The sequence below is a fragment of the Agelaius tricolor genome, unplaced genomic scaffold (genome assembly GCF_023055355.1).
Source record: "Agelaius tricolor isolate 1412-34295 unplaced genomic scaffold, bAgeTri1.0.p SCAF_3, whole genome shotgun sequence".
NCBI classification, from domain to species: Eukaryota; Metazoa; Chordata; class Aves; order Passeriformes; family Icteridae; genus Agelaius; species Agelaius tricolor.
The window spans coordinates 62,253,157-62,272,068 of NW_027269263.1; the positions used below are offsets into that span (position 1 = coordinate 62,253,157).

General features: G+C 38.5%; 1 long non-coding RNA gene across 3 annotated transcripts in view; it reads right to left on the reverse strand.

Moving 5' to 3' along the window:
• Positions 1-237: 237 nt before the first annotated feature.
• Positions 238-18,912, reverse strand: part of LOC139588536 (uncharacterized) — a 49,335-nt gene continuing 30,660 nt past the window's right edge. For all 3 annotated transcript variants that reach the window (XR_011678728.1, XR_011678727.1, XR_011678726.1), the window contains one exon: positions 238-1,581. This is a non-coding gene — a long non-coding RNA (uncharacterized lncRNA). The remainder of the gene's footprint in view (positions 1,582-18,912) is intronic.

Consider the following 18,912-nt stretch of genomic DNA (forward strand, 5'->3'; position numbering starts at 1 on the left):
TTATTTATTATCCCTAATTTGTCAGTTATACCATTCATCAGCTCATCCTTGGTAATTCAGAGAGTGCAATATTTTTAATCAGAATGTCACAAGATTCTAAATCCCTACAAAAGTTTAAGTAGTTAATGTAATCATTAATAATTGCATTAATAACTCTAAGTTATTAATGTAATTGTTAATAATTACTTGAATAATTCGGGTAGTTTTGGCTTCCAAAAACTAATTTCCTAAAAAATATTTCTTTTTTTTTTTTGAGCCATAAAGTACATTGGCATTACTTAAACTTGAAGTTTTTAATCTTCAGTAATCAAATTGCATTATTTTCCTTTGGCCTAGAAAATTGCAAAAACTTTTCATGAAATGTCCCTTTTGAATACTTCTTACAGATTGTTGTAACTCTTTTGAGCTTCTTCTGAGTTCTCCTCACAATTTGTCAAAATGTTCATCACAAATTTGGGCTGTGATGTACAAGTCATCTAAGTCACACAAATTCCTCATTGTTTATCCTCAGTAGATGATGTGTGAACTGAAAGGTACTTTATCTTTGTGTTGTGCAAGTACATTATTCTTGCCTGTTTACAGTTATGAAATAGAAATATTTATTGACTGCTTCTGTTTTCTATTGGTTGTTGGTAATTGTATCATCTCCTACACATTACCCTGCATCATCTCTCATGGCACATCTAATCTACTTCAGAAATGCTGCTGTGGAGGAAGGCAAAATGTTCCCTCTTGCTCTTGAGTCTCCATCTGGAGCAGTGCTACTGACCTTAGTGTAGTGTCTCAGGAAAAAACCCAAAGCACATCCAACAGAACCAAACCAGGACCTACCTGCTTTGATGTTGCTAACTCTGGGTGTTAATACATTTGATTGTCTTTGCTCTCTTGCTGTGCTTTTCTTTGCAGAGTATTTTTTTTTTCCTCAGAGATTCAGCTGTAGAGGTGACATCATGAAAGCTTCTGTGGGATACATGGTGCATTTGTATTAAGACTTCTCAGTAGCCTTTGTCATATTTCAAGATTCTCTATTCCCAAAAGCAAAGTTATCTTTAAAGGTTTCTTGCAAAAAAGTTACCCAGGAAACAGCTAATAAAAGTCTTTGTCCAGATAAGCTGAAAATTCATAGATATTTTCTTCTTCCATTTGTTTTCTTGAAATAAATGTAACTTGTGTATAAAATCCATTTTGTCTTAAACACTATTAAACTTTTATAAAGATAGTTTTATCTAAACTGTAACAGAATAAAGCAGCACTGATAAGACTGTTAGTTCCTGTGTATCCATAGATTAAAAAATATTGCTGAGCTCATGTACATACAGAGCTAGAGAGATCAAGTAATTTACAAAAGTCACACATGAAATTGCATTTGAAAGGCAGGACATGAACTATAGGATCTCTCTCCCACAGCCCAGAATGCTTTCACAAGGTCCTTGGGGGGTTTTTTTGTTGTTTGTTTTGTTGTTGTTGTTGTTGTTGTTGTTGCTCTTGTTGTTTTGGGGGGGTTTGTTTTTGTTACAGATGTTGAGATTCTTTGAAAACATTCATCCGTATGGACAGAAAATGTCATTCTTCATGAAAGAACTGGAAAGGAAAGAAGGGGAAGTCACAGGGGCAAAGTCACCCACTGGATTTTTTGAACCCAACTGTAAACCAAGAAGAAAATTACACAGAAAAAACAAGTATTCATTTATATTAGGAAAAAAGAGACCGTTTTAAAATCCAAATTCACGTTGCAAGGATCAGATTGAAGCACATCTCTCCTCAAAGGTTCAACTCTGTAATATTTATCTGCAGACCATTACTTTTCTTCTGAGAATGAACTGAGGACCAGCAGCTGTAGAATTAGATTTTCTCCCTCTTCTCCTCTTTAATGTAACTATTTATTAAAAAAGAAACACAAAAGTAACTGATAGCAAAGTTTACAGGGGCCCTCTAATTGTTTATTTTGAAGCTGTTTTCTCATGAAGCAAAAGGAGTGCGAAAGAGAGAGGGAACATTTTATGCTGCGGGAAAAAATACAATGTTGATTCAATTTATTTCCATATGGAGGCAATGTTGGAAGGCTCCTCTAAGTTGCCTGGCACTAGCTGGCAGAAAAAAATAAATGAAAACACAGCTTTAAGAACAGAGCTTTATTTACTGATGCCCATAAATGGAGCAGAGATGGAAAGTGTTCAAGATTGCTGACTGGCTGATTGTCACAACTGATTGTTTTTCACATCAAGTGTTCCACACATTGATACACACACCCTGCCAAGACACAGGCTGCATCTTTTGAAGTCAAAACTCTATAGAGGCACAAAGCACACATTGCTAACACAATGCATAGTCATGAGTTTAGGTGCATCATTTATATTAAATTGTTTTTCATACCCCATGTGTTGTTGCATTTCTAAGCAGGTTTGCTACCTGACAAATTAAGGTTTACTCTCTAATATATGATGACAGGGCTAAATGACTGCTTCAATAAGTTTTGCCCAGAAAGATCATTCCTGTTTTGATAGGCACTGATGGAACTTGATCTCAAGATTTGAACAAAAACTAAAGGAAAGGCTTAAAAAACAAGTCGTGGTAAAAGCACAGTTTGGAAATATCAGTAGAGCAAACATACTGTCTGCTGCTTTCAGTGGTTGCAAGTACAACTTCAGTGTTTTCAGTAAACTAGTGACAATTTCAGGTATGAATCCAGAAGCATAGAGTAAATCCCTTGCTATATTTCTACGCTAGTTATATCACCTGAAGTAATAATTAATCAAAATTCAACATTTTCCCCCTAAATCTCTGCTAGTTAATTATGGTTTACAATATAGTACACACTCATCTATAACAATAACCCTTTATATAATAACCCTTACAAACAAGACAAAGATAACTATGTGAATCTGCTCTTGGGTTAAGAGTAAAGCCTTTATTATCAGGTCTCTTAAGAGCTTTATGATCAGTTCAAGATGTGAATGCTCAAATCAAAATATCTTGCTGTGATTTAATGTTCTGAGTTTAGGTGCTCCTTAGTTTATGAAGATTTCTCAGTTTCTATTTGATTACTCTGAAATTAAAACATATGAGTTAGTGGATGAGTTCTAAGTGTCTAAACAATAAAGCCTTGAACAATTATAAATCTTAATAGCAGGATTTTAGTACCCACTGTAAACAGTGAATCTACAAAACATGAGGGTTTTTTATTTGCTCTCCTCTACTTATTATGCTTCTCTCACTGTCAGGTTTGATTTTCTCATCATAGAAATGGAAAACAAGCTTTCCCTCACAGCCACTCACTCAGAGCCACTTTGGTTTCTGACAGGGGGTCTTTCTTTCTGACAACACCAGTGACAACAGAGGTTGTGTTAGCCAAACTGTGACCTAATCTCCTTTTCAATTCTACCATTGTTCTCAAAATGTGATCTCAGTGGCACCAGGATAAATGTCTGTCAGATTTTTTTGTCCTGAAGGATGTAAGAGTGAGAGAGCAAGACCTGAAAATTCTGCTGTTGCATAATTGGAGTTCAGGGTTTATTCTAGCCAGCTGACTTTCATTAATCTGGCTGTAATTTTTCATCCACCATTTCCACATTCAAAATGGAGGGGATTTCATAAATACTATTAATATTATTGTTATTTCTTCCACATTTTTTCTTTTTTGGCAATTCTTGAACACATGCATTTAAAACACTTTATCTCCTCCCCTCCTCTCTCCATTTTCTAAGCTCTAGCAATCAGGACCTACAGCCATTCCCCTTTCTCCTTTCTATATCTTGCTAAATACACAAACATACTGTTACACAATAAAGAATGTCCCCTTAAAAATAGATACTGTGAAGGTATCTGGTGAGGACACATGTTGAAATTGCTCCTGGGCAATGGGCAGCAATCACTGTTATCACAATTACCATTGTTACCTATTGTGAAGATTTTCTTTCACTATGAATCACCTCCACAGCTTTTCTTTCTCATTCCTCTTAAAAGTCCCTCTGGTGTGTTGATATCTTTCTAGGAATTAAATGCTTAGAACAGACCAGAAACCATTTCAAATGTATCATTTCAAGCAGGCGTGAAGGATAAAAATGAAGAGCATATAGAATATAACCAAGAGGAAATATGACTTTGAGACTGGGCACCGTTCATGTGCTGCTGGGGGGAAACAGATCACAGTGGACACCCACACACCATATGCTGTCTACCATCATTCACAAGGGCTTCCAGACACCTCCCACCATCCAAGGTATTTGTCTCAGGTTCCTTTCCACTCTTGATGCATTAATGCTGCCACTTTGTGGATTAAACTTTTTCTCAGACACTCCTCCAACCTGCTGTGATTTGTTCCTTGCTTGTTTTTGCTTCTTCACTTTACTCAGTCCCCTCCACTGCCATGTTCTTAAAATAAATCCAACAGACAGAAACACAGTCATGTGCTCAATGGAAAATCTTCTTCAAGATTCTGGAGTTCAAAGAAGAGTTTTAACATTCATGGAAATTCAGCAAATATCCACTGTAAAAAATGAGTACTTCAAATCTGAAAGTTCCAGCACTGTCGCTGCACCATCTAGAAATGTGAAGATTTTCTCCTCATTTAATGAGTAGCAAAACAACACCAGCCTTACCTAGGTCAGGGACACACACAAAAAAAAAATCATAGTATCATTAGAAATCAGGCTACTTCACTGTAGAAGAGGTATAAAAGTTCTCTCCATGCAGTCATGAGTAATTCTGCCTCCAGGACTGGTATTTCAAAATAATTCTAAATGGGCACCATAAATACGTTAGAGAATATAAACTAAATTTTGTGTGTTTTTCTTGCTCAGGGGAAACATCAGTGCTAATAAGCATTGGGAATCTGATTGATATGAAAGAGGTTTAAAATAAAAGTCATTAATACCCTCAATGCTTAGGCCAGGCTAAGGAAACCTCAGGGTAAGCAGAAATGTCTACAACTGCCTTCTTTAAAATGTCTTTTAAAAAACACAGTAGTTCTTTGGCTAAGCAAATTTTGGTCTCATTAGTGACTGAGACAAATATCATCTGGAAACTAGAACAAGAAACTAGGAATAACTCAACTGAAAGTCAATTCCATGACTGTGAGATTAACTCAGTTTGTAAGAGCATGGTGATAACATCACCAATCATGGATTCAATCCCCATATGGGCAGTTCACTTCAGAGTTGGACTTGATGATCCTTGTGGGTGCCTTCCAACTCAGAGTATTCTGTGATTATGTTTAACCATGGTTAATTATTATTCATTCATCAAATCGACACTGGACAGAGCATTGAACAAAATATGAGTCAAAGTCATTGGATAAATTTGTAACTGAAGAGACCACAACAAACCCCATGACAGCTTAGGACCGGGTCAAGATTATTTTAATTGATGATCTAATGATCTGCTACTACCATGCACATTCCAGGCACCCACTCAAGGCAGGGTGTGATGAATTCCAGCCTGATGCAGTACCTGGTGTGCTGGTTTGTGTCAGCTCTTTCCATTCATATTCATCAGCTGTCCCCTTGACAAAGACCCTCACCAAGGGTACACACTCTCTGCAGTGACATGAAAGAGGCCTTGGAAGCAGTAAGGGTGATCTGAGTCATTGTGAAACATCACAGGTAAGCCTGGATTTCCCATTTCTAGGTGTTAGGAAGTACAGGTGATGGCATTTGCAGTTTGACCTTCAGTTTCTTAAGTTTCAATGACCTAAAATGAGATTCAAGCCTCGTGATTCTCAAATCAATTCAGAAAATGGGATTTGAGCATGTCTGAAGTTTTTTTCTCACCATTTTTATCCCAACAAATTCAATTTGAGAGCTTGAAAAATACCGTATGCACTTTAATTTGCATGTGTCATTCTACTTTGCATTGCTGAGTAGTGACTGCAGCTTTCTACTCAGAACTTTTGCATTTCATTCTTTGATTGCTCAGGTTGCTTTCAAGAACAAAGACTATCTTTTTAAAGTCCAGTAAAGATTAATGTAATGTCTTCTATTTCATAGCAAATAAATTAGTCAATTGGTGTTATTGTATTTCCTCTCTAAGGATTCCTAAGTATTGGATACTCTGACACAAATTTAGGATCTGTTGCTACCATCAAACAATTATGAATAAATAAAAACATAATTAAAATTATACATAAAATAATAATGATAAAAGATAATAAACATAGTAAATAAATAATAAAAATATACTTATAAAATATTTTTAATTATTTTTTTATCTCAACCAAATTAAATACAAATGTTTGTGTAGTTCCAATTTGACACTTATTCCTCTCATTCCAGGCTGCCAAGAAGCTTATTCTGAATGTCATCCTGTTGATTAATTCCTTGGGGAAATGGTTCAGCTGATAGGAAACCAACAACAGCATTAAAGGAAATTTGTCCCATGAACAGCAAATTTGATCAGATGTACTATGGGTCTTAAGACCTTGGCAACCAAGATGGATTCTTACTGAAATCTGGTATCTAAGTAAGGATTGTGAATACAGCTTCACACTTTACATGCTTCAGTTTTGATGTTTAATATGAGCTGCCTGGAAGTGGATTTATTTATTGTAATATAGAATTCTCTGAAAATCAGTATCTTTTAGAAGGCAAAGCTCTCTGCCAAACTCGTAAATTTCAAAGTTCTGAAAACTGTCTGTCTTCCATTACCAGAGTAAGTATATCTTACTGCTTTTAAATCAGTTATTTTTGCACAGATCTTCTAGGAAAATATTCAGAAGGAAACCTCTCCTAACATCTTCAGAAGTGGAGACAATATGTGAGGGTGGGAATTCATGACATTTTGGCATTTAAAGAAAGAAATCACATTTCTTTCCCCTCCTAGTCAGGTGCTTGAACACAGTAAAACACACCAAAGGTTACATGTGCCTCCAAAGAAAGGAGGAGAAGGAATGGTTCAAAAACCAGAGAGAGAAGGGGAAAAAGAAAACACATTTCTAGTCTTAATGACATGAAAATGAATCACACATTTTAAAAAATCCAGCAGTCCCTTTTTGATTCTTGGCTGCAGTTTTCTGGTAACACTTCTATCAGTCACATTCATTTGAAGCATGTGGCTACACGTACTGGAGATACGAAGACACAGTTTCTGCATTTGCAATTTCCCATCTTCAAAGTGCTTTTCATTTTTGTGATAAATCTGGAGAAAACCCTGTGATGTGTGAAAGATATTTCTCTCTTCTTTTCCCTCTCTTTTTTTTTATGTTTTTTTATTCATCACTGTTATTTTCTTTAGTTTCTCCCTTAGCTGTGATGCTAATATTTATTTGCTTCAAGGACATCTTTCAAGCCTAATGAAGCCAACTCCAGTATCATTTCCAGTTAAATCTTAATTAAATGCAAATATCAACCATTATGCATCAGCAAAAGGGGAAAACTCATGTAAACATTGAAACACAAAAGCTTCCATTCTTCACTCTTAAACATGAATGGAACTGGACAATATATAATAGAACCCAATAACTAAATTAGCATAATACTGAGTCACCCCTATTGACCTCCATTGGTTTCAAATACAATTCACTTTCAAGTACTCATTAGTCTAAAGAGATAATTGCAGGGAGAAGAAAAAAGACCATATGAAAAAATATTATTTATGTGCAAGAGACCCCTGAGGCAGCCTAAGAAAACCAAAAAGTAGAAGAGAAGGATTGTTTAATGTCAGAAACATGCAAAAACCTAAACAAACATTGTGTGGGCAAATCAATGTTAGGTGCACACATTCATTTATATATATATAAATAAAAATGGAAGTATAAAAACTCTTCTAAAGTATTATGGAAAAGCAGAAATGTCAGTTTTTGTATTTTAAAGTTCTTCCTCTTCATGCTATTTCCCACACACATAAAGTACCAGTACATGTGCTTGAAACACTGCTGTGGCAGACTGGCAAATAATTGACCATGTAATGACTTCTTACCTGGACCTCATCCAGAATCTCAATAAAAAAGCCCTTGAAATGAAGACTTATTCAGGTCAGTGGTGCTTCACAGCAGTATGTGAAGGCATTTCATCTGTGAAATAGTACTTTCAGATGACAAAATACAGAGTGATCTGAGTAGACTGGCAGTTTGGTTTGAAATAAGCAAATGAAATTTAATAAAAGCATGAAGGATGCTCCATTTGAAAGAAAAAAATCCAGCACTGAATTTAAAAAGAGCTTCAGCTACAAACCAGTATAATATCTGAAAGAATACAGCAAATCAAATACTTAATAAGGAGGAAAATTTTATATGATTTTACAAAAGGCATATTGCTATGTGACGTGTTAATAAAGGCTTGACTATAAAATAAACATGGGGGCATTAAATCTGTAAGAGTGTGACAAAGATTGAGATAATAGATAATATAGAGAAAGTCCAAAGGTGACTGGAAAACAATAAGAGGTTTAGGAGCACATACTAAAAAATGGGATTTATTTAATCTAGAAAAGATTAAACAAAGATATGATTCTAATCTTCCAGTAGTTTTGGTTTTTTTTATAGTAACACCACAGGAGAGCAATCAGTTTTTCAGACAGTTCCATAGTGGTCAAACAAGAAGTAATTCTCCTAATTTGCAGAAACAAAGATTTAGGTTAGATACTAGGGAAAGCTTCCTAACTAAGTATAAGGAAACACTACAAGTTGCCTTGACGAGCTGCAGAATTGGTTTTCTCTGAGATTATAAATCAAATATCTGTTAGAGGTGCCCTCAGTACATATTACTTGCCTTTTTCAGTGCAGGGTGTGGGATTAAGAGGCTAATTAAAATCCTTCCCAGGTTTACTTTTAGAAGATTTATGATATATGAGATCATGGGCTCTGATATATTTACTCTTTTTCTAAAGACATGTATGAAAAATTGTCACCCTTAACTAATTGTTCTTTTTTCATTAAACAAGCATCTAATGCTTATAGTTGAAGAAATAAACTAACTTACTTCTTATGCTCCAAGAAGTGTTATTCAAACTTCAGCTGGATTTGGCTTCCTTTCTGTTGGAGGTCAATTGTGCAAAGTTGCCAGCTGTTGGTCAGCTCCCAGTAACACAAGTGACAAACTGCTTGGTGTGTTAGAACATAAAGTAGATATCAAAATTAGCATGAACAGAGATTTTTCAGATTTCCTCAGAGACAAAACAACCTGGGAGAAGCCAGATACCACTGTAAATCAACAGGAAGCTACACACTAAGGCAGTATTTTTCCTACCCATTAAGTTCCTTCTGCAAAGGAATCCTGCCTTGTGTCATCCAACAGTGATGCCTGAATATGTGGGAAGATATTTCAGGATATTGTAGTTCACAGAGATGAGTGAAGCAAGTGATTTCTGGTGCACTGGTTGGTAATCAGGTTATTGCCACAATGATCTCATTTTCCTTGAGTGGAAGATGGGGCCTGAAGAGGAGAATGGGATGCTGCACCCCAAATCAGGTTCTTGTCTCCAGCCCCTTTGCTCCATGTGTGCGCCCCAGGCAGAGAATACATGAGCATCTCAAGAGCCAAAGAATGTAACCTTAAAACAGCAAGACAAAGGAAAACACATAGCACAAACGTGGGGAAGGAGGGATGGAAGGAGGGGTTTGTCTCAAGCAAGATTGAAATTTTCAAATTTCAGTTCCTGAGGCAGTCCTGGTTTGGATAAAGTTCCTATAAAAATGTCTCAGGCTGGCAAGAATATGGAAGAATCTGACTCTACAAAAAAACTCAAAAATACTGTTATATATCTCTTCTGACAGCTCTTCACGAATTGCTTCCTGTTACAGCCCAATATTTCACTGTGATGTGGCTAGGTCTGTGGCACAGGTGGGAGCTGAAAGAGGAGTGCCCTGAAATGGGATGGGTCTGCTCATGGTAACCTCCCCAAAGGCTGCTCTGGGCTTTTCCTGGTCACCTTGGAGCATGAGGGACTCTGAGCTTTGGCAGCCAGGCCTGACCTCCAGGAGGCACAAGGGTGCTCTGAGCATCTTTATTGTGGCTCTGAGAGGAGATATATCAAGCATCAGATATTGGAGACCAGTGATGGACTGATCAGCCATTCCCATCCTCCAACCTTTTGATGACTCTCTCTGATGTAACCAAAACCCACTGGTGTAGCACTTCCATGCCATTCACACAAGACAGGGCTCAGGTACAAATTGCCCTCCAGCATCTCCCCAGTGCTCTGGATCTCATTATATGGAATTTCTCCAAGGGCAGTTGGGAGAATACAAACAGACCATTATGCCAATCGTTTCTCCCAGCTCCTGCCATGTGGGTGGCACTCAGTTCATCCCTGCTCACCAGGATCAGGATCTCAGGTAGAATCACCTTTTGGTTTTTATTCATAGTCACCATTTCAGGACCTAGCTGTAACCAGCTGCTCTGTAGGACCTGTGAAATACATGATCCACATCAAACCTTCCCAGAGCTCCATCCCATAGCTATTGAGATTTCTGACCCAGGAATTCCACATGCTGTGCTACATACCCAGCATGAGCACAATCATTTTACAGTGTGCAATCACTGAGGTGAGTTTTGGGTGCTGATGTGCAGAGAAATATCCATTCCATTCTTTTTTAGCATCCACCTTGAACACTGACAGCAGCAATCAGCAGCATCACTCATGTGCTGCCTCTTCTGAAGAATATATACAAATGGACCCAGAATAGAAAGTGCACTGTCAGTCTCCTCTATGGACAAGATTTGTTAAATATGGTGAAGGCATAAAGAGAGTTGCCTCTGTCCCTTCACCTCTCTTTACTCTGCATTTTGCACTCTGAGAAATTATGTCATCTGTTAATAAAGATAATTCCATCATTAAGGAATTGCCTTAAGGCACCAGGTCAGGTTCTGCAATATTTCATCTCTGGGAAAAATACCAGTGTAAATTGATGTGGAGATGGTGTTATATTTCACAGGAAAAGAAGAAAAAAAATTAAACCTGAGAAGAATATATGTGGTTTTCTTCTGGCTTTAGCTCCTAGAGTAGCATAAGTGAATTTTAGACATTTTCAATTGGTGGATTCAAACTTACTGCAAGATTATTGGAATTACCTAAGCCTGAAGTGAGCTATGGATCAGGGTCAATTTGGTAGCCAATAAACTGAAACTGAAACAATTTATCTTGGCTCTCATTAGAGGAAAGTGTGAACTCAGAGATCCATAGAAGTGATGGTTTTTTCATGCTGTGTTAATTGCAAAACACCTAATAGTTCACCACTGGAAATCCATAACACATTGTAGGAGTCAGTGTTTCTACAGAGGGATTTTGCTTTGCCACTCACAGTAAAAAATGAAGTCAGTGAGTTAAGGGGGAAGAAAACCCCTCAGTGTCTATGTATTTGCATTAAGAACTTCTCTTTATGTTTTCATAAAGACAACTATTTTTCAAGACAACACCACTGCATTTTTAATAGAAAAAATGCCTTATTTCATGGCAGTAGCAGAGAAAGGATAATAATTTGTTTGTGCTTTGTATCTGATGCCTTCATATCAGTGTTGGGCCCGGTCCTAGACTATTCTCCAAGTCAAAACAAACCACTGCTTTCCACTCTCCCTGGGCATGACCAATTCACTCTCTGACCCATGGGACTGAGCCTACTTGGCCTTTCATAGTCAAGAATTTTCTACCAAGCCTGTCAGGATTTTTTTCAGTAGTCAGCAGAGATGGACACCCCTCTTGAAGGCAACTCATACCCGTGTAAGACAGATGACTAGAAGACAGAATATTAATTTATCTTTGGAGGTATTTCTCCCACTCTGTACTCAATATAGAGAGCCAAGAGGATGGCTTTAATTTAGTCACCTGAACTCCAAGGAGATGAAGTTAGATTAGGTGAATCCCACCTTTAATCTTTGTCAGGCTTTTCATTTCCTGCAGATAGTTCTATTATCTGTCAGGTAATGGAGGTTGAATCTAGAGATGAAAATTTTCTTTCAGTGAGACTTGTGGGAGTGAGCTTTTCACAATTATTTAAGCCAGAAATATTTTTCTCCTTTGTTTATGTGTTCTAGAAAAAAACATAGGTCCCACAATAGAAGATCTACACCATTTCCATGAATTTCCTTTAGCTCATTATTTCAGTCTTCTTCTTTTTAACACAATACGCTCTAGCTTATATCTGTGAGGAAAGCCTTATTAGCCAAGAGGTAATCAAAAGCTTGGAGATATGGCTTAGACAATGAGCTATATATCATCTGACCCATGAAAATTATCTTTGACAACTCTAAAATAACTTCACTGTCTGTAGTCCTCAGTGGGAGACAGTTTTAAGGAGAAACTTTCTGAGAGTTCTCGTAGTCATAAAAGAGCTATGGTTGGTAAAGCTAAATAAGCCTAAGTAATTTCCTGAAATTACAATGAGCATCTGCACTCAAGTTTAATTACAGAAAACAAGATTTTGGACAAAGTTTTAAGCCACCTTGTCACATTTCTTTTGTGCTTCTTGGAAAAGAAAAAAGCTTTGTGGCATTTTGTACTTCACTGAAGTGCGTCACTGAGGTCAAGGAAAAGAGTTCCTTTCTGGTGAGAGACAGCTGGTGTGCAGGCTGGAGCTGGGAGGGTAAGGGATCAGGAGCAGGAAAAACTGGCAGTCAGCATGGACTGCAGGGCTATGGGATGCTGGGAGCCACCTCTTCCCACCACCAGACCACTCTGTAGCTGTCAGCTGGGGAAGGATGATGGGCTGGTGCTGCATCTTTTGGGTTCTGCCTGCTCCTTTGTCCAATAAATATCTCTCAAATGCATGTGTCTGAGAAAATGAGAGCAAAATTTCATTCATTCATTCATTCATTCATTCATTCATTCATTCATTCATTCAAATTCATTGACACTGATGTCTCAGTGTGAGAATGGGTGCATCCAGCACAACAAAGTTTCCAGAGGTGGGAAGGAGGAGGTTTAGGGCACAACATAATCTTGGGCCTGTGAGACATCATGGCTGCTTGTTTCTGTGATGCCAGCGCTGCAAAGAGGGGGAGAGAAGAAATTGCAAAAGAGTTTTTTGCTTGCTTGCCCTCCTCACATTTGGAGAGGGATTTGGGATTGCTGAAGGTACAATTTCTCCTTCATCTTGTGTTGTTTCCAAATAATGGGTGTTTCTCTTCTGTTCCTCATTTTAGAGGACTTCTTGTTACTTCTTGTCAGTGTGTGTATGGAAAGAAAAGATAATTTTGGAGGAAATCAATCTTCTTTTTCTAGAATTTGTTTTCTTCCAAAAACTAGTCTGAGCAACAAAGCACTTTTCTGGCAGGGTACTGCCAGTCCTTTAATTTTCTGTGCATTTCTGTGCTGATAGAGAAAAGATTACTGTTGTGCTTAACCTGGTGCTAGGATTGGGGATTATGCAGATATTTTAACCCTTGTTCCTTAACAGTCTAATTCCAAACAATGTAGAATGAGATATATCCCTTCATGACTTTGCACATCTATTACGATGTTGACTGTCTTCAGGTGATGTACACATACATGTGCACATTGATATTTACACACGTGTAAAACCTGCAGAATCAGACCCAAAAGCAGGCAGGTTTGATGGCATTTCTCATTCTTGGGCTGCACCACAGAGCTCAAGTTGTGGCTGTGTTTTCACTCTCTGGGATTTGACATGAGAGAGCCACTGTTTGTGGGGGGAGAAAAAAATGTCACCCTCATCCAACTTTGTTTTTCTTGGGTTTCTTGTTCCTCACCCTCACCCTGTCCTGGCACAGGAGAGCAGCAGCTATCCAGGCTCTCTTTGCAGCTGGTGTGTTGTGTGCAGTGATTACACAGCTGTAGCTAAGCTTCAGTAGTGAAATCCAAGTGGGTGTCAAGAAGGCCAGAAAGAGGAGGATGGGTTTGCATGGTTGAACTTTATCCTTTTCCTTCTCAAATATTGGAACAATCTCTTCCTTATAATAGAAGAATGAGAAGGAAAACTTCTCAAAAGCATGCAAACAGCTTTTGCTGTTTCTTCCAACCTAATAGCTTTACAGGTGCCACAGGTAGCAGTGAAACACACAACAGTGGAGTTGCAGGATTTTTATTTTAAACCTTGTGCAGACTTGTCTTGCATGTCTTCCTCTTTCCAAGAAGAGATTCTAACTTATTCTGAGCTTACCTGCTCATGCACAAATAAATGTATGACATGAGAAAGACTGAGGGTGGATTTGAATGACTAATGCTTTGGGAAGTGTGAACACTGCTCTGCTTCTCACAGACACTAGAAAGCTGGCACCCTGCAGCCTTCCTAACATGACTCACAGTGGAGTGTGAAAAGAAAGGTTTTATACAGGTTCACCCATTTGAATCAAGGTGTTCAAGCAGTAAATTAGCTGCTGCACACACCAGTTCCTGATGGAACTAAGGAGCTGACATGCCTCTGCTAGCAGGTGCCCTGACACGCTCTTGCAGTGGCTGATGAACCACAGAGGGTAAGTGCCAGCCCTCAGAGGAGTCAGAGGCAAACCTCACATGGGGAGTAATCCTGCACCTCTTGAAAAACATGAGAATAAAAAGGTGACAGCAAAATTGTAGAGGGTGAAACTCTGCTGCCAACTCAAGGCTGTATCAAAAAGCCACTTGGCCCTTTTGAGTGTGTTCAAAGACTTGTTGGGTCCCACAAAAAGGTCTTTTGTTTCCACACCCAGTCTAGCATTTATTTTGCCAAGCAATATATCAAGTCATGGACTTTTCACAGGCAATTTCTGTGGTCAGTGGCTAATCTTCTGTTGCTGATAACTGAGGTGAGCATCAAATTCAGCAGAGATGCCCAAGGTGGGCAGTGAAATAACATTAACTACTGCAAAGGCAAGTTATTGGTGAGATGAGGCAACATAATTACTGCATTGTGAATTAACCTTACAGGCACGAATAGGAAATCTGTAATCATTAAGGAATTAGACTGGACTCAATATGCATCAGTACATAGGCATTCGTAAAAAAATCCATTAGAGACAAACCTTCCATAATTAATAAAATTTCTGATTGAAGTCTAGAAATCTGGAGGTGAAATGTTACTAGGTCCACTGGAAGTCTCTTTTAGATTTGAGCTATTTATATATCTCATGCTGGGTGGTTTGGCGTAATTCAGAAAGGATGAGCTTTCTTCTCTCTATTCAGCCTCCAAATGCACTCTCCTGAGACCTCCCCAGACCACTCACACCTGCCTCTGTCTCTGCAGAAGGTCTCAGCAGTAGCTATTTGTGTGAGAATTCCTACTATGAACCAAATGGATGGGGCAATGAAGCAGTGATAAACAAGATTAGCTCCACCATATGGCATCAGACACATTAGTCCAATAAACCAAATGAATACGCTGACTGTGAGACTCTTGCACTCATAACTCCATCTCTGGAAGGCTTCTGTGTTTGTGGCCAGCTCAGCACTATGGCAGCTGGTTGAGTTGGCTGACTCCATCATGCTCTCTATGCTGTCAGTGCAGACTGTCCTTGCAAAGCGTTCAGATTTCTGTCTCCAACCTAAGAGTTTTGCTGGCAAGAAGGATGCAGAGGAAAACAGAATAATTAATAAGAAAAGCATCCACAAATATGCTGGCTGGATATCAGAAACGGGTCTACCCCCAAAATTTAAAATACTTTCCTCAAGTGAAAAAAAGGTTTTGTCAGAAATATTCCTGCAGTGCCTTTTGGGAAGTGACTCCTTAATTCTTCTTGGTACTTTCTCCTCTGCAAAAAATCCCTTTAGAGCAAACTGACTCCTGTGAGGGATCATAAACCCATTCTCTTGAGGACTGTTCATTATGGGAGCTGATGGTCAGCAATGCAGTCAGCTGAAAGTAAAGGAGACATAGAGAAGAAAGGTACCTGCATTCAGACACCATCAATCACAACTGCCAGAAAGAATTTTTGCATTCAAAATATTTGGGGTTGATGGGGAATTTGTTTTGGAGGTGATATCAAAGTTACCTATCTAGAGTAGATGTGTATTGTAAAAAGCTTTTCTTAAAAAGTCAGTTTTGCAAGGAGGAAAAGTTGTGCTAGGGATTTTCATTGAACAACAATGAATTGTCATCAAAGGTAGTATTAAGCTGTCCAAGTGTCTGACGTGAAAAAAACATTCCGACACCTGCTCAGAAAAATATGAATCTAATACATGAGATGCTGAATTAGTCTGCTAAAAAGCTGTTAATTCTACTGGAGTACAGGTGGTAATCTAGTCCAAGGATAGATTCACAAGCATTTGATAAAAAATGTTGGTAGAGATAGGTAAGCGACTCAAAGTGGTTCCACCACCATGGTAAAACTCAGCTTCTTAGGCACTGGGAGAGAGGGAAGCCAGAGCCACTCTACACAGGTACTGCTCCAATATTCAAGAGTTCATAATTTTGAAAAGCAAGTACATGGCCTTCTATTCACCCAGAAAACCTGCAAAGGAACCAGGATGGAGCTAGAATATGTGTGAGCTGTACAGAGAGAATGTTAAGGGCACAGGCAACAAACAAATCAGTCTTCAGTCTCCCTGCTGTAATGGGGGTGGCCCATTCTTCCTCCATCAGGTGTGCAGCTGGTCCCAGTGTCCTGGGTATTGTGCATGCTGGGGTGAAGAGTTCATAACCACTAAATATTTCTCAACAGTGCTGTTAACATGAGCAGTTGGATCGCGCAGGTTTTTATACCAGAAGTATTAGACATATTGCAGAGCAGGAAAAGGAATAAATTATAACTTTTCTGAAGTTTCTGAGACGTGAAATCATGCATTATGAATTCTCCATAGATATGTCGCTACAAGCTTTCTGTTTTATTTCTAGCTGCAACACTTAGTTTCTGTGAGAAATGAATGAATATGTTTGCCAAGAATTTCCAAAGCAATGAGTCAGTTAAGACTGGCAAAGGAGAGAAGATGGGGAGCACTAGCTCCTTCCCCATTAGTATCACCTGGCTCAGAGTGCCTACCCCAAGCTGCATGATTGGTTAGAAATGCCAGCACACACATTGCTCTCCACCTTCCTTTCCTCCTGATCTATGGTCCAGACACATCCATCTGACAGGTTTCCATTTTTAAGTTCCCTAGTCAATTAATTGGCACATTCCTTTAGACGTCTCAGCTCTGGCATGCAAAATGACTGTTATTTTTAGAAATCTGAACTGCTGTTTTTCATGAGTAGAAAATTCACATTTTAAGAAAAACTGTCACAGTTGTTTTGTCTTTAAGGGAAATGCACCACCGAGGAGCTAAAGGCTAAGTTTTTGCAGTTTTGTGTTTGCACTGCATGGGTTAGCTGCAGAGTGGTTGCAGGCTGTGACATTTGATAGGAAATTGGTTGGCATATTCAAGACAAGATGAGAGATCAGGACACTCCCTTATCAACCTGGCAGAGAAGTCTTTCCTGGTGATATGTTCAGAATTATCAGGCATGTCCATATTTCTTTATCTCCTTCCTCTCTGGTTTTGAGTTCCATCTCAGGGAAAATAATTAATATTTACCAACAACATCTTTTAGCGATTTACTTCTTAGGATTAAGGAGATTTGCTAACCCAAAACCTCTGATGTACTCAGACACCAACTGTGCATAAAAAGAGTTACTCATTTCCCAAGCATGTCAGTCTGGCACCTTTCACCAGTGCTACACACACTGAGAAGAGAAATGTGGAATTACACAAGACAAAGGGCCAATTAGAAATTGCCCTCTCTTTCTCAAAATATTGTCTTTTAAAGCATTTACACCTGTTATTATTCCTAGCTTAATGAACAGGGAAATGGAACAGATGGGGCTTCTGAAAGCTGAAAAAAGGAGTGAAAAATGTGGGTCACTTTTTGCTTCTCTGAATTCGTATCTAACCATAACTCCAGTGGAGAAGCTGAACTCCCAACTGAACCATCCCAAACAGAGCTGAGCTGGAGTAAAACTGGATCTCTACAGCCTCCCACTGTATCTGCAGCTCTGCTACCAAACTGGAGTCTGAGTACAGCCCTGAAGGAAGTCTACAAGTATTCCTCAAGCTATAAGATAGATAGAAAGGATTTATGGAGGGTTCTTCCTACAGCTTCTGCTGGGAATCATTTACTCAAGGCAACCTTTCCTCTAAATATGTTTAAATTATGCTTCATTTAAGTTAGTTCTGCAACATCAACAGAGCAATGTAGGACAGAGCTGGGGTTTATGACTCCCACTTTAACAGCATGGCATGGCAAGAGCTAAGTGTTTCATCTCACACCTAGTCCTGTCAAAAGTTCCCTGCTGATGGAGTGAGGTGTTCCAGGGAGGTTTGGTCCTGACTGAGAGCACCTCATCTGGAAATCAGCAGGCAGCTACAAAACATGGAATCTGCATGAGTATTTCTACATCAATTTCCTCTCAGGCAAGAAATTACAAATTTAGAAGCACCCAGGTTTATACCTATATGCCATAAAGCCATGCAGCATGAAGATACCTGAGCAAGTGCTGAACAAACAAGCTGTATTGTGGAGCTCCACTGTGACTAATTAACATCTAGAAGTTGCTATATTAGTCTGGGCAAACTGCCATGCAAAGCTACTATACTGCTTTTTGCATCCAAGCAAATTACATTAGAGCTACCTAAGGCAGCTGGAATGCAATACACTTTCAGAGATGGAGGAACCTTACTCCCACAAATTATTAGAGATGCGAGGCTCCCAAAAGCCTAAGTCATTCCTGAATTCTATTTTAAAGCAGGAATAAGCCTAAGGGAGCAAGGCATGTTAGGAAATTGGTCTCTACATAATCTTTATTTACTAAATTCTCTCTGTATTATCCATTAGAATTCTTTTAACAACTTGTCTGATTTAGATAAATATTATTTGTGCTTAAGTAGTATAAAAAAACCCATAAAAATCCAGAGAAAGGTGATTCCTTCATTTTAAAGGTTACTTGTATCATTAGTAACTGATTAATATTTTTTCATCTAACATTCCTTCCAGGAATGAACAAGAATTTTAATACACTCCTGAGCCAAGGTCCTACTGTGCTACCCTAGTTTTCTGACATTGTTTATAAGTTATTC